Raw genomic sequence first — 13,421 nt, 5'->3', positions numbered from 1 at the left:
AGGACTGGGCAGCCAGAGATAATATGATTTATTGTTTCTTGTCCATCGCCACATATTCTGCAGTACTATTATTATTATTATTATTATTATTATTATTATTATTATTTCTCTTTATCACAGATTTTGTTGGAGTTCTTGGAATCTTGCATGCATGGCGGTCTTGCTACCTGCAGCCTACGGTACCGTACTATCCGTTCTTTTCAACTATCTAATACTTTCTTCTTCTTCTTCTTCTTCTTCTTCTTCTTCTTCTTCTTCTTATTATTATTATTATTATTATTATTATTATTATTATTATTATTATTATTATTATTATCATCATCATCATTATTATTATTATTATTATTATTATTATTATTATTATTATTATTATTCCATCGTAATCGATAAAATAAACACCAGTCAGACAATCTTATCCCAAAAATTCACACCTTGTGCTTATAATAGATATGATTATTATTATTATCGCAAGCAATAACCCAACAATTTTGACAGAAGGAGTTTAGTGGATATCATAGACCACAGTACTCGTCTAGTACCTTATTTTATTTTCACCACTCTGGGATCGATGGAATGAAGTATACAAGAACTGGAGTAGATGGTATCGACTATTCACTCTTCTCGAAATTTTTGGCTTTGTGCTTAAATTACAAAGTGTCCCTCGTAGTGTGAAGACTTTTTATCTTCGTCCTGTCTTCGAAACATGTTTTATTCAAACATTATCCAATGACATTTACTTTGAAGTAATTGTAAAAAGAACTAAAATTGCCTAAGGCGGGACTGTCCTCAATACCTTGTAAGAAAGAATATAACACAATATAACAGAAAGAATATTTGTCTCACAAACTTTTAAAACTTCTTTTGCACACAATATATTTTCACATCCAAAATGATTACCAGACATAATCATACCTCACGACAAGACACCAAAGTGACGAAAATTCAACACAATAAAATATACAAGAAGAAAAGAATTGATAGATTAGTGAACAATTATTAGAAGAAAATAACTCCAAATATTCAGATATTTTGTAAGGCACTGACAATAACTAAAATAGCCGCAACAGTAGCAAATATAACTCTTACACCAATTCCAGAAATAGCTGTCCGTTTATAGCGCAGATGTTTGAAAACAAAACTTACTTCAGTATAAAATGAATAGATGGAAATTTTAACATATCAGAATTACAGGGAAACATGTACACAAGGGAATTTTGTAAAACACAACATAATTTTTTTTTATCAAAGAGATAATCCAAAATTGGGCAAAGATTATAATTATATCTCTGCTCACGAAAAAGTGGAAACGGATTAAATCTTCTCTCACATCATGAAATACAAGCCCACCAGGATATATTGAAAAGAAGAATTATCTCAATTAAGAAAGCGAAAAAGCAAAAGTTTTGACATTTTAAAACTGAAATAATTGCAAAAATTTGGGCTGAAATTGTAAACGTACCTCTGACATTTCGTGTCATAGTACATGGATCATAGAAATACAAGTAACCTATAAGAAACAGTGAACATAACATAGACTTATGTCTAGTACTGAGTTATCTTTTTGCCATTATAAAGGAAAGTAATAAAAGCAGGCTTAACCGATAAACTATTATCAGAGATGGCATCAAGGAAAACTTACATGTCTTAATGACTCCAGAGGTTCGCAGACCCATACTTGTAACCGAAACAAAGTGTATGAGATTCATGGTACAAGGTAGAAAGCCCAATTGTATTAGTTAATTAGGTAAAGTAAAATATACATTAGAGCTAAAGAAACGGAAACATGAAGCATAAATAAAAGAAAAGAAAAATAATGAAATTCAACCGCAACAAAAATAATAACAAACCAGTTTTAGAGCACCATTAGCCAAAACTCTGGGGAAAGCAAAGGAAGTATCTTTAGATCTAATATCACAAATACTTCGCTTTTTGCCAATACAAACCAACAGTAACATATTTTCATCTTGAAATGAGGAAGCAATAAATAAGAGAAAAAATTACAGACAAAACTGACATAACATAAAACAACAAAAACATATAAGACTACAATGTCTTCAAAAGGACAACGAAATATTTTCTCTAGAATATAATAAAGAAAACGGAGAAGACAAAGATGAACTAAGATCACTGTTCTTTGAAAATCAAACAAACAATTAATAGACAAAATTATGCATCTATTGTGTTGCAAACTCTCTCAAGAAATTAAAATGACTGTTTATAAACAACATACAAAAAAATAGACGACTAGTAAATACAAATTAAGACATCATATGGAACTCTCAAAAGAATGCCTTCAAGATGTTGGTATTGAAAAGAAATGTCTCAAAAACAAGTTTTGTGATGCATTCAGTCACATTCGAACATTATTTGAGAAACGGTCAAGTGAATAGGGTCGCTGAGTGCTCAGCTCAGTCATTCAAAAAGCTTCGATGACTTAAATATCGTCTTTTAACTTTTGTTTTATCGTTATTTTTAGTCTATTTCCTTATAAATATGTGTGTATACGCATACATAGGTATGTGACTATATTGCTTCTAATAAATCTTGATTTTTATGACTATACCAACTGTGATTTCTGTCTGCTCTCTCAGCCCTACCCCTAACAGATACTGCCCTTTATCCTCTCAGCGTTAGATATACAAGGATTTGATAAACTAGTCTATAAATTAAAACTGATCCCATAAAAACATATAAAATCAGTGACAAGCAGAGTCTTCTTGATAATTTAGTAACTTCTATGGTGTAGTAGAGCCAACATGTTCTTTGTTTATCTCCTTAACTTCTTGGAGATATTGACGAATATTCTGGGAGAACTTCAACCAGCAGAACTGAGAAAAACATCGCAGATGTGCGTGAAGCTGTGAGAGGATGTGCTATCAGAGGATATGCAGATTAGTTACGGTTCAGTCCAGTCCATTATCAATGAGGATTTAGTTATGCGACGCGTGTTTACAAAGTTCGTGCCAAAACTGCTTTCAGCTGACCAAAAAGACACTCGACTTTCAGTTGCGCAAGATCTCCTTGATTGTGTCAAGAACGATGAAAACCTTTTGAAAACTTTCCGTAGGCCTCTGAACAGATTCTCTGCTCAAGTCTGTCATACTCAATGCGACGATCACACGTTACACACCCTCATTCAAAGCACTGTCTTAAACAGCGGAAGTGAGTTGGAACGTTAAAATTTAGTGCGCATGCACAGCAGAGTTAAAGGTTGCCGTTTCGTTTAATGTATCGCAGAATCTGCATTTAGGCTCAGAACCATTTTGGAGAACGTTGGCCTGGTAGTTTTTGGTAAGTAAGCTTTGATCTTGTGCCACCAACATGAAACTTTCAGTCTCTACTTTCAGTCCTGAACTTTTGAGCCACTGAGGGGTTGTTGCTTGTTCTACATCAGCATTTCGGCTTCGAAGTATATACTGTCCATGCAGAGGCTTCTAGCTCCACCGCTCCTCAATTTGTTTCTCCCTGTTATTTTTTGTAGTCTGCTTAATCCGGTTTGCTTGTTTGGTGGCAGTGGTTTCCGGTTCTTCATCTAGTTCAGAGTTAATACCAAGTTCCCTTGCAAACTTGCAAGCGTTCTTAACAATAGAATGTGAGGTTTTTTCTATTATTATTATTATTATTATTATTATTATTATTATTATTATTATTATTATTATTCATTAGTCTTATTTTTACCACGTGCTGTCACTGCACTACCAAGTGCAGCTCTGTGTGCCTTGTGTATGTGCTGTGGTTTGTTGTGGAGCTCTTATTTTCACTGTAAACAGCTCATAACCCAGCAGGTCGGGGTCCAGTTACTATTTTCTTGGTGGTCTTCGTCTCTGTTTGCAATTATTCTTAAAAAATTATTTTAGTTTATTATATAGATGTAATGTTTGACGCAGAACCCGAATTTGTTATTCATTTATTCCAGTAAATTTTTACAAAAATGTTACAGGTGTTCAAAATTTTGTTAATTTTCAAAATTTTCAGCCAATCAGAAAACGGCGTATTCGCTGCATCTTCCATCATCGGGGAGAGGGGAGCATCGGTATGTCAAAACATTGCTAGAAATAAGTCAAAACATTAAAATATACACGAATGAAGTTAACATTAAAACATTCGGGAGCAAATTAAATATTTGCTTTAACTCATCTTTTATACGAAGACGAAGCAATATATATGATATCATTTCTAATCAGTTAAGATCAGAAGCCATGAGAGCCACTGCCTGGTACTGCGTTAGGACATTGGTACAGCATCAGGGCATTTATTATTATTGTTTTTTTCCTTCTTTCTTCAAATTTTCTTCCATTTCTCGCCGAGTGTTTTCCGTACACTTATGGCTGAGAAGCTCATTGTATGCATTCCCAGTTTACACACGCAAATTCACAGGTAAAATATGTATTTAATAAAAAAATTAATAAATAAATAAATTCTAGAATGGATGTTGTTTTCACAGCGATAATGCTCTTCTCAGTACACGAGTCGTTCCAGTTAACACGAATGTTTGCACTTCCTGTAGGGATGGTAAGCCTGGTATCATTTTCATATAGGTTTCAGTACCTTTTTTAATCATTCCTATAGATCCTACAATCACTGGTACGGTAGTCGCCTTGAGATGCTACATTTTTTTCAATTTCTATTGGCAAGTCTTTATATTTTCTGATCTTGTCAAATTCTTTCGCCGCTATATTATGATCGCAAGGAATACTCATGTCAATTATTATTATTATTATTATTATTATTATTATTATTATTATTATTATTATTGTTATTATTATTATTATTATTATTATTATTATCATTATTATTATTATTATCATTATTATTATTATTATTGTTGTTGTTGTTGTTGTTGTTGTTGTTATTATCATCATCATCATTATTATTATTATTATCATTATTATTATTATTGTCTTTGCACAGCTTCTAACGCTAAAGATGTACTGAGACGTTACTTGTTCACTACCAGTTGTTGTTGTTGTTGTTGTTGTTGTTGTTGTTTAGAAGATTTTGATATTGGTGATCATGGACATTCACAATGAATGCGTTATTTTATGTAAAGTTTGCTAACTCAGTCTTCGGCATACATATTGGGATGTTTTGTATGCCTTTAGACGAATGTACTGATGATTGTTTTTTAATGCTGATAACATACGTATCTACAGCTAATTCAATTGATTACAGACACTTCTCTCTTACAAAATTTTCGTTATTATATAAAGTTTAGAGTAAATGTTTACTTAGTTAAATTACCGACTCGTAAGTAAAAGTTATAATCATTGCTCGCAGCTATTACTGTTGCAGGGTACCTGTTTATGTTTAACTTGGCAGAATCTAATCTTCTCTCAAGTAATACACTTAATTACTTGTAGAATTAACTGATTGATGTTTGCCAATGTTTCGTTAAGTGCTACTTCAAATCCATGTTTATTCTGTTAGTCACCTATTAAATGCTCATTCACTATCAAAATTATAGAATACTTTTGCATCATTGCTTTTACATTGTAATGTAGCCTGCGAGCTGTCAAAGGTTGCTCTATCACAAGTTATCAAAATAATACGGACAAAAGGCTTCAAGTTTTTAAGCGTCGGTAATTATTGATCTAAAGGATTAGAAGTCAGAGATTTTGCAACGTTACGATGGTTAGTTACTTGTTGTTAACTATTAACTTGAGAAAATAAATTTCCATTTCTCTTGTAATGTAATAGCTCCGCTTGTCAGAGATGCCAGTGCTTCTACCCTTTGAAAATTCCTCTACATCATGTAAGCCGGGGTAAGTTTTTTTTTCTTTTTTCCTTTTTGTTTTTAAGTACCAGTTCATGCATCAGTATCTCCATTCCTTAAACATGACTTAGTTGCCAGCATCCGGAGCAAGACATTGTTACAAGGAGAAGCACTATTTTTTTCTCAGGCTTTTGACATGTTGTGCCTCTATGAATTTAGCGTACAGAGCCACTACCCTTCGGGCCCCAACCTGCTACTCCACTACTTCTCTCTGTACGCTGTATGTTTTTCGAGACGAGGATCAATGCATATTTGAATCATTGACACTTGCAAGCAAACTCAGAACGTAAATAACGAAGACAAATAACGCAAAACATTTTGCCTATTTCGCTAGCATCTCCTCCAGTATTATCTGCCAGGGAAGTACTTTTATCGATCACTGGTGGATGAACAGCAAAGTAGACTGCAGTAGTAGAGAACAAGAACAAATAATGCAAATCATTTTGTCATCCATCAATTCTACCAATCCACAGTTTTATCATTTGTCATAAAGTCAAGTATATTTCGTAAGTCAGATGTGTCATAGTTGACTCAATCAATGGAAAGGTATTATATCTATTATCCTTTCGATATCTAGAATTATGATTCTCCGGGTTTACAACCAAGGGGATAATGCAATTAAACCCAATATGTAAATTATTGTAGTTTAAAGAACCGCTAATTCAGCTGCCACACTGCCTGTGAGAAAATACGTAATTATTTAGAGCAAACTTACAGATTCAAGAACTGCATATAAAGTTCAAAATTAAGCCAGTTATCACGTAGAGTAGCCATCGTTTAATCCCAGGCGAGTTCTGATTAAGTACACCCGTGATAAAAGCGTACCATCTACGATTACCTCGTCATTTTATATCAAAGTCTATATTATCCAATGGGTCGCTCCTTTTCCTGTAAAGAGTAATTTGAGGTAAATTTGACTGCGATGTCTAGTTCCTTGATAAGCTAAGAAGAAGCTCTTTTGATTATTTATCTTTGTTTTTGTTTAACCCAGGTTAGGACTGACTAAGCAGAATTATGATATATGGTATCCAGCCTCTGACCATCCGTTTTTTTATTTTTCAAACATAGTATATCTTAAACTGCATTATTTGATGTGTCATCCCTTGTTTTGCGTTATACAGACTTCGGATCAAGTTTGCCACCAAATAGTAACAATCGTTACGATACACTTCCATATAGTTTGTGTATACTATATTTCAGACAGGCTTTAGTTGACCCCAGAATATGGTAAAATTAAATAGTTCTGAATCGAAATTCTAAACCACAAAACCATGCCTGCATCCATGCCTGGAACTCCGCTTTCAAAATTCGACCATAATACGCCTAGCATTTATTTCACCTTGGTGCATTATTATCTGTTAGTAATCAAATTTATGTTCTTTCTTAATTTAAGGAGACTTAACTCGTCTTATCGCTTTACATTCTTATTTGCAAAGCGAGACAGTCACCACACTTCGTATGCACAAACTCACATATACGCATATATACAAATACACACATATATATACATATACACACACGCATACGCACGCACACACACATACACACACACATACATACACACACACACACACAAACACACACACACACACACACACACACGCACACACACACATATATATATATATATATATATAGCGTGATGGCTTTACACCCAAATTCCATCAGCCAAATTTCACACATTCTCACAAATATTTGTCAAGCAATGGTCATTATAAAAGAGATTTGTTCAAGATGCAGCACACTGGGATTGGGCCTAGTCCCATGAGGCCGTGCATTCACCAATAATTATCTTTATTCTTGGGGAAATTATTTTGTTACAGTTCACACCACTTGAAGAATCTGATTGCATACTGTAGGAAGAACGATAGATACAAGTATCAAGGTGTGCCCAGGTAAAGTGAAACCTCAGTGAAGTGGGTCACGATATTACATTTACATTGTGCCCTCAGGACGTCAGTAAAATCAAAAGAGGACCTCACAGTTATTTGAATGAGGTCATATTTCGCAACGACAGAAGAGAATGTTACACGTTAAATACTAGAACTGATAATATCCATAATACGTTCCTCCTAAATGCATGGCCGTATTTATTTGTGTGAAATTAATTTAGAGTAGATCTAGCGACTTTGAAAATTACCTTTACTTTAGGCTATACTGACCAAAGGGCTTTCACATATTATCAGATATCTCTTAAAGCACAATAATCTTCAACAGTTGTAATTGAAGCCAATTTTCAGCCGCTTCGACGTTGCTACAAATGTTAGTCAAATATTCCTCAAAGGACACCTTAACAGCTTTTTAATGCATTTATTGGATGTCATCCAAGGTAGACTACGACTAGACTAGACTAAAATCACCAAGTTAGTGAACGAAGCGTCTTTAATCATGGATGTAGTCGAGTATGGCTGGCTTGAAGCAAAATGGAATAAAACGTTACGGTCGAAGAATTAAGGAATATCCTAAGTAAAAGATCACTGTAGTTATTAGTTCCATCCTCGATAGAACTTGTAACTACTGTTACCTTTTAGGATGTTATTTAATTCTGCAGCGATAGAACTGGTAACTAATATCCTTTGTAATGTCTTCGACGATGGAAACGGTAACTACTAATACCCTTTATTAAGGACATTCCTTAATTTTTCGTTTCTGAAGAGGGAATAGTTGACTTAAATGGAAATCTTTTTTCAATGGCCTATGCACCATATGCACAGCTATTCTAGAAACAGCTCTAAAAGACTTTATGCCTTACTTCATGATCCCTTATTTACTCTTAAAGCTATGGAATTACGTTTCAATGATACGAGATGTTTTGTTAGTTCATTCTTTCTTTTGGATATCCTCCTGCTCAATGATGAAACATTTATAGCCATTGTTTGCTAGGCAGCTACAACACCACTCTGGTTTTCGTTACAGCTCTAGTTGGAGTTTTAGTAGTAAATCAGAACGAACGCTTATCGTACATACCTATTACATTACGTCACTAGAAGGAAATATTATTTATGTACTGATATATGTATATACATGTTCATACACACACACACACACACACACACACACACACACACACACACACACACACACACACACACACACACACACACACATATATATATATATATAATACTAAATAATATAAATAATGCTTAATCGAAATCTACATGTATTATATGATATACCGTCAACAGCTTCCACTCAAGAGAACAGAAAGTCAGGTTAAGGTCAAGCTATTTCGTTGTTGAATTTACGTAAGTTATTTTCAAATATCTGTAATGTAATTAAATGCGTATTTTTATTTTCTTTATCGGAAATACTCTACAGCATCAAGTTTGTCTCTTTGTTTATCTAATTCTTTGCGTATTAGTTTTGTTTCATTTGAGTTTGTTCTCGTGTTATTTATTTATTTATTTATTTATTGTTTTGGCTCTTAGTAGTTTAGATCTGAAGGAGGGGAAGTTGTTGTTTTATACCAATCATTAGCATTAATCTTTCATTAAATCAACGAAAGAAATTCTTCAAATGAGTGCACCAAGTATAAAATAAAGCCATTTAGAGTAAGGCATCTAATTTTCTTAAAAGAAAACAAAGAAAATTAAAACAAAATCACCGCGCGTTCTGCAGTGCACCAAAAGTATTTGCTTAAATCTCATCACGGCAATCTTAAGAGTAAATACTAAGTGAATTAAAAATGATCATAGCTATATATATATATATATATACATACATGTGTATGTATGTATGTATGTATATATACATATACATATATATATACATATATACATACACACACACACACACACACACACACACACACACACACACACACACACACACACACACACATATATATATATATATATATATATATACAGGTATTATGCATGTATGTATATCTTGGCAAACTTAAAGATTGGGAGATATGACATATCACATCACTAATGAATATGAACTGGCAATGCAAATAACTGTCGTTATCTCAAGTTTTCTTTTTCAAATACTTTGATTTTTTTACACATACGCACACGCACACACATACACACACGCGCACACACACACACACACACACACACACATCACATCACATCACATATATAACTGCAATATGTCAGAAGAAACTTGATAAATTAATACAAAGAATCATTGATTTTTAGTCTTTTTTTATTATTTCTTTCTCAAATTATAAAAAAAAAAACATTTGAAAACCAAAACCATGCGACACTAAGAAGAAGAAGAAGAATATATATATATAATCCAAATAAGAAGGCAAAGAACGAGTTTATCATGTATTTAATGACCAGTTACAACTGTTTCTGCACCTACTCTGCTTTTAACCTCAATTCATGATAAATTTCCATGTGAGCATTTACGGTTTTAAACATTAGAGTGGCACTGATATCAAAGGTGCACTCTTATATTGTGCCTCTGCCTATCATTTTTTGCTTATATTGGGGGAAAACAAAAAGTATAAACATTATTTACATTAATTACATTATTTACATTTGATGGATATTTGTCCTCATCTTGTTTGTTGTTAACACAACGTTTCGGTTTATATACTTTCCAGCCTTCATCAGGTGTCTTGGGGAAATTTTGAACCTGGATTCTCATTTCTAAGGTATTTTCGATGTTATTATTACTATTATTATTATTAATATTATTATTATTATTATCATTATTATTATTATTATCATTATTGCCTTTGCACAGCTTCTAACGCTGGAGATGTACTACAGTGTCAGCTGTTCACTACCAGTGAACTAATGTAACTCCCAGCAGTGCTGTTTTCTGCAAGTGCTTCAACCTTGTTGCAGCCCCTATTTGTTCCACGTAATTCTCGAGATTTTTGCTCACTTTTTCATCGACCACAACTGCTTAACTTCCCAAGCTAACCTGTCATATCTCTCTTTTCTTTCTTCCTCATCGCATACCTTGTTGCATGCTATATCTATGATCCAGCATAGTTTGTTTTCTTTCTCAATCAAGACTATGTCCGGCTTCTTGTTCTCTGTCTCATGGTCGCACTGAATCATATGATCCCATAGGATCTTTGCATTTCTATTTTCGACGATGCCTTCAAGTTTGTGGTCGTACCAACTTTTTGTTCTCCAAACTTATTGCAAAGTGTCCAATGGACAAGCCTGGCCATATTGTTGTGGCGTCTCTTATATTCCTTCTGGGTTTGTGGCGTACATTGGCTGGTAATATGGAATATGGTTTCAGCGTTTTGTCCACAGTTTTTGCATTAACCGCTGTGTTGTCTATTCTGTATTCTATGTCGTTTGTTCTTAGTGCTTGCTCTTAGGCAGCACAGATTAGAGCCTCCAATTCCGGTTTTAAATCACTTTTAGTCCTCCACAGCCATCTTTTTTCGCTGTCTGTCTTATCTTTAACATCCCTATGAAATTTGCCATGCATTCTTTTCTTTACCCACCTATTTTCAATTTCTTGTATAGTGTTTTACTTTGCAATCTTTCATTATTACTATTATTATTATTATTATTATTATCAATAATTATTATAATTATTATTATTTTCATTGTTGTTGTTGTTGCTATTATTCTTATTATTATTCAGGTCACTGTTTGGAATAGAACTCGGAATCTTGGTGTTAGCAGCCCGCGCTCTTAACCACTATGCCATATGCCCGTGGGTAATTATGGAGTCAATTTTAGGGCTTATAAATCTAATATTTTCCTATCCTTCCTTAAATGGCTTCCTGTACTCTATCTCATGGCCGCACTGAATCATAAAATAGGATCTTTGCATTTCTATTTTAGACGATGATTTATATTTTAGATTTATATAAGCCCTAAAATAATTGAAAGCACGGACACGGCAAATACAAGACTTATACATATATACATATATACTTTTGCATTCCCAGTTCTGTATACAATTAAAACATGATAGACAATTTGTATTGTACAGAAATCCTTATAGCCGTCATTCATTAAGATGCGATATTGGCTGAATTGTAGTTTTTCAAATCTTCTAATAACCACTCGAATTCATTACAAAATTCCTATTCAGAATTGAGCGCTTAGCCAAAAAGTCTCCGTTGCTTCAGTAACGTATAAATATTCTGATCATTTATTTCCATACTATGATTGGCCTTTGCCAGAGCTTCCCAGCTTTTCAAATTAAAGATGTATGCCAATAATAAACTTAAACTTCTCCTAGCGCGATTCCGAAACGAATGAATATGCATATGATATTTAACCTTTGATTCATTGACTGTTAAACTTATACGTATTGTTGACTGTTAAACTTATAAATGTATTATTGGCTGTCAAACTTATATTTAGAAGAGGGAATTCTAATGTTACATTAGTTTATTAATTAATTAATTATTAATTAAGAGATTTGCATCTAATTGACAATTATTCTTATTTACGCAATTGCATTACAATTTTAGTCATAAGTAACCGAATTATTTTTAGCAAGATTCTATGAGGTAACTTCCTTGAATAATGCATAAGTTTCAGTTATAAAAATGGACATAAACGCCATTGGATTCTGTTTTTAATTCAAATTGTAATAGTTGTCTCGCTTGAATTAGTTGTCAACAGTTTGACTTAACATAATCATTGGGTCTTCTCGCATGTCTAATTTTAATTAATCAATATTTCTTCGCATACATTATAGATGTTAGTGCTGAATTTACGATTTTTTTTTCTGAGTATTTTGACTAGTCAGTTTTATGCTTTACCCGAATTGACTGCATGCTTCATACTTATAAGATCTGGCTTTCGACAATGCATGTTTAAAATTAATATTCTAAAATTAAACAACGAAAGTAAATAACTTATCGAAATTATATCGAATGTATTCAACACATTTTTGACAAATATATATATAAGAAAATAATGCCACCTATTCTATTTAATTAAAATTTATGTATTTCTAGCACAGAGAAAATCTATGCATCATTATGAATTTTAGAAAAATAACAACGTTTATAATAACCTGGTTATTTAATATGCATATATCAATAGGCTTTTTATTCATAAATTCATGCACTTCTACTACTTTTTACTGATATTTCAATAGCTCTTTATATCTGTAATAATTACAAAACGTATATAATCTACATGCCAGAGATAAAATTTAATTTGATGATTTGTAGCAGATAAAACAACCTAATTCTCAATGCATTAACATTATATATCATATATGTATATATGTGAGTCTGCATTATAAAGTGCGAAAAGGAAGGGTAAAAACGTACTCAACACTAAAATTTGAGTTATATATAAGACTTTACTGGATGACGAATACTTCAGATAGAATTATACATAAAACATCACAAGAGAAGCTTAGATGGAAAAAGGAAAAGAGCAGAAAAAATTGAGGGAGCAGAGAAAGAGTTTGGCGGAATGAGAGGGAGATATAATGGGAAAACACATCGTACACACGATAAACTACATTTTTTATTAAACCTGAATACATAATTTTTATTACATTACAGAAGCTAATCGAGCTCTATCCTCAGTTTATTGTATGTATTAAAAGACAACGGTCATTGGAATCCCGTCAAAGTCTATTATGCAGAGTAGGCTGTATTTAAGCGACTAACTCCTTTCCAAATTGCAGGCATTGTCCCTAATTTGGAAACCATTATCATTATTAGCATTAAGCTATATATATA

This window comes from Octopus bimaculoides, chromosome 4 (assembly GCF_001194135.2).
Source record: "Octopus bimaculoides isolate UCB-OBI-ISO-001 chromosome 4, ASM119413v2, whole genome shotgun sequence".
Taxonomy (NCBI): Eukaryota; Metazoa; Mollusca; class Cephalopoda; order Octopoda; family Octopodidae; genus Octopus; species Octopus bimaculoides.
Note: the sequence above shows the minus strand (reverse complement) of the source record.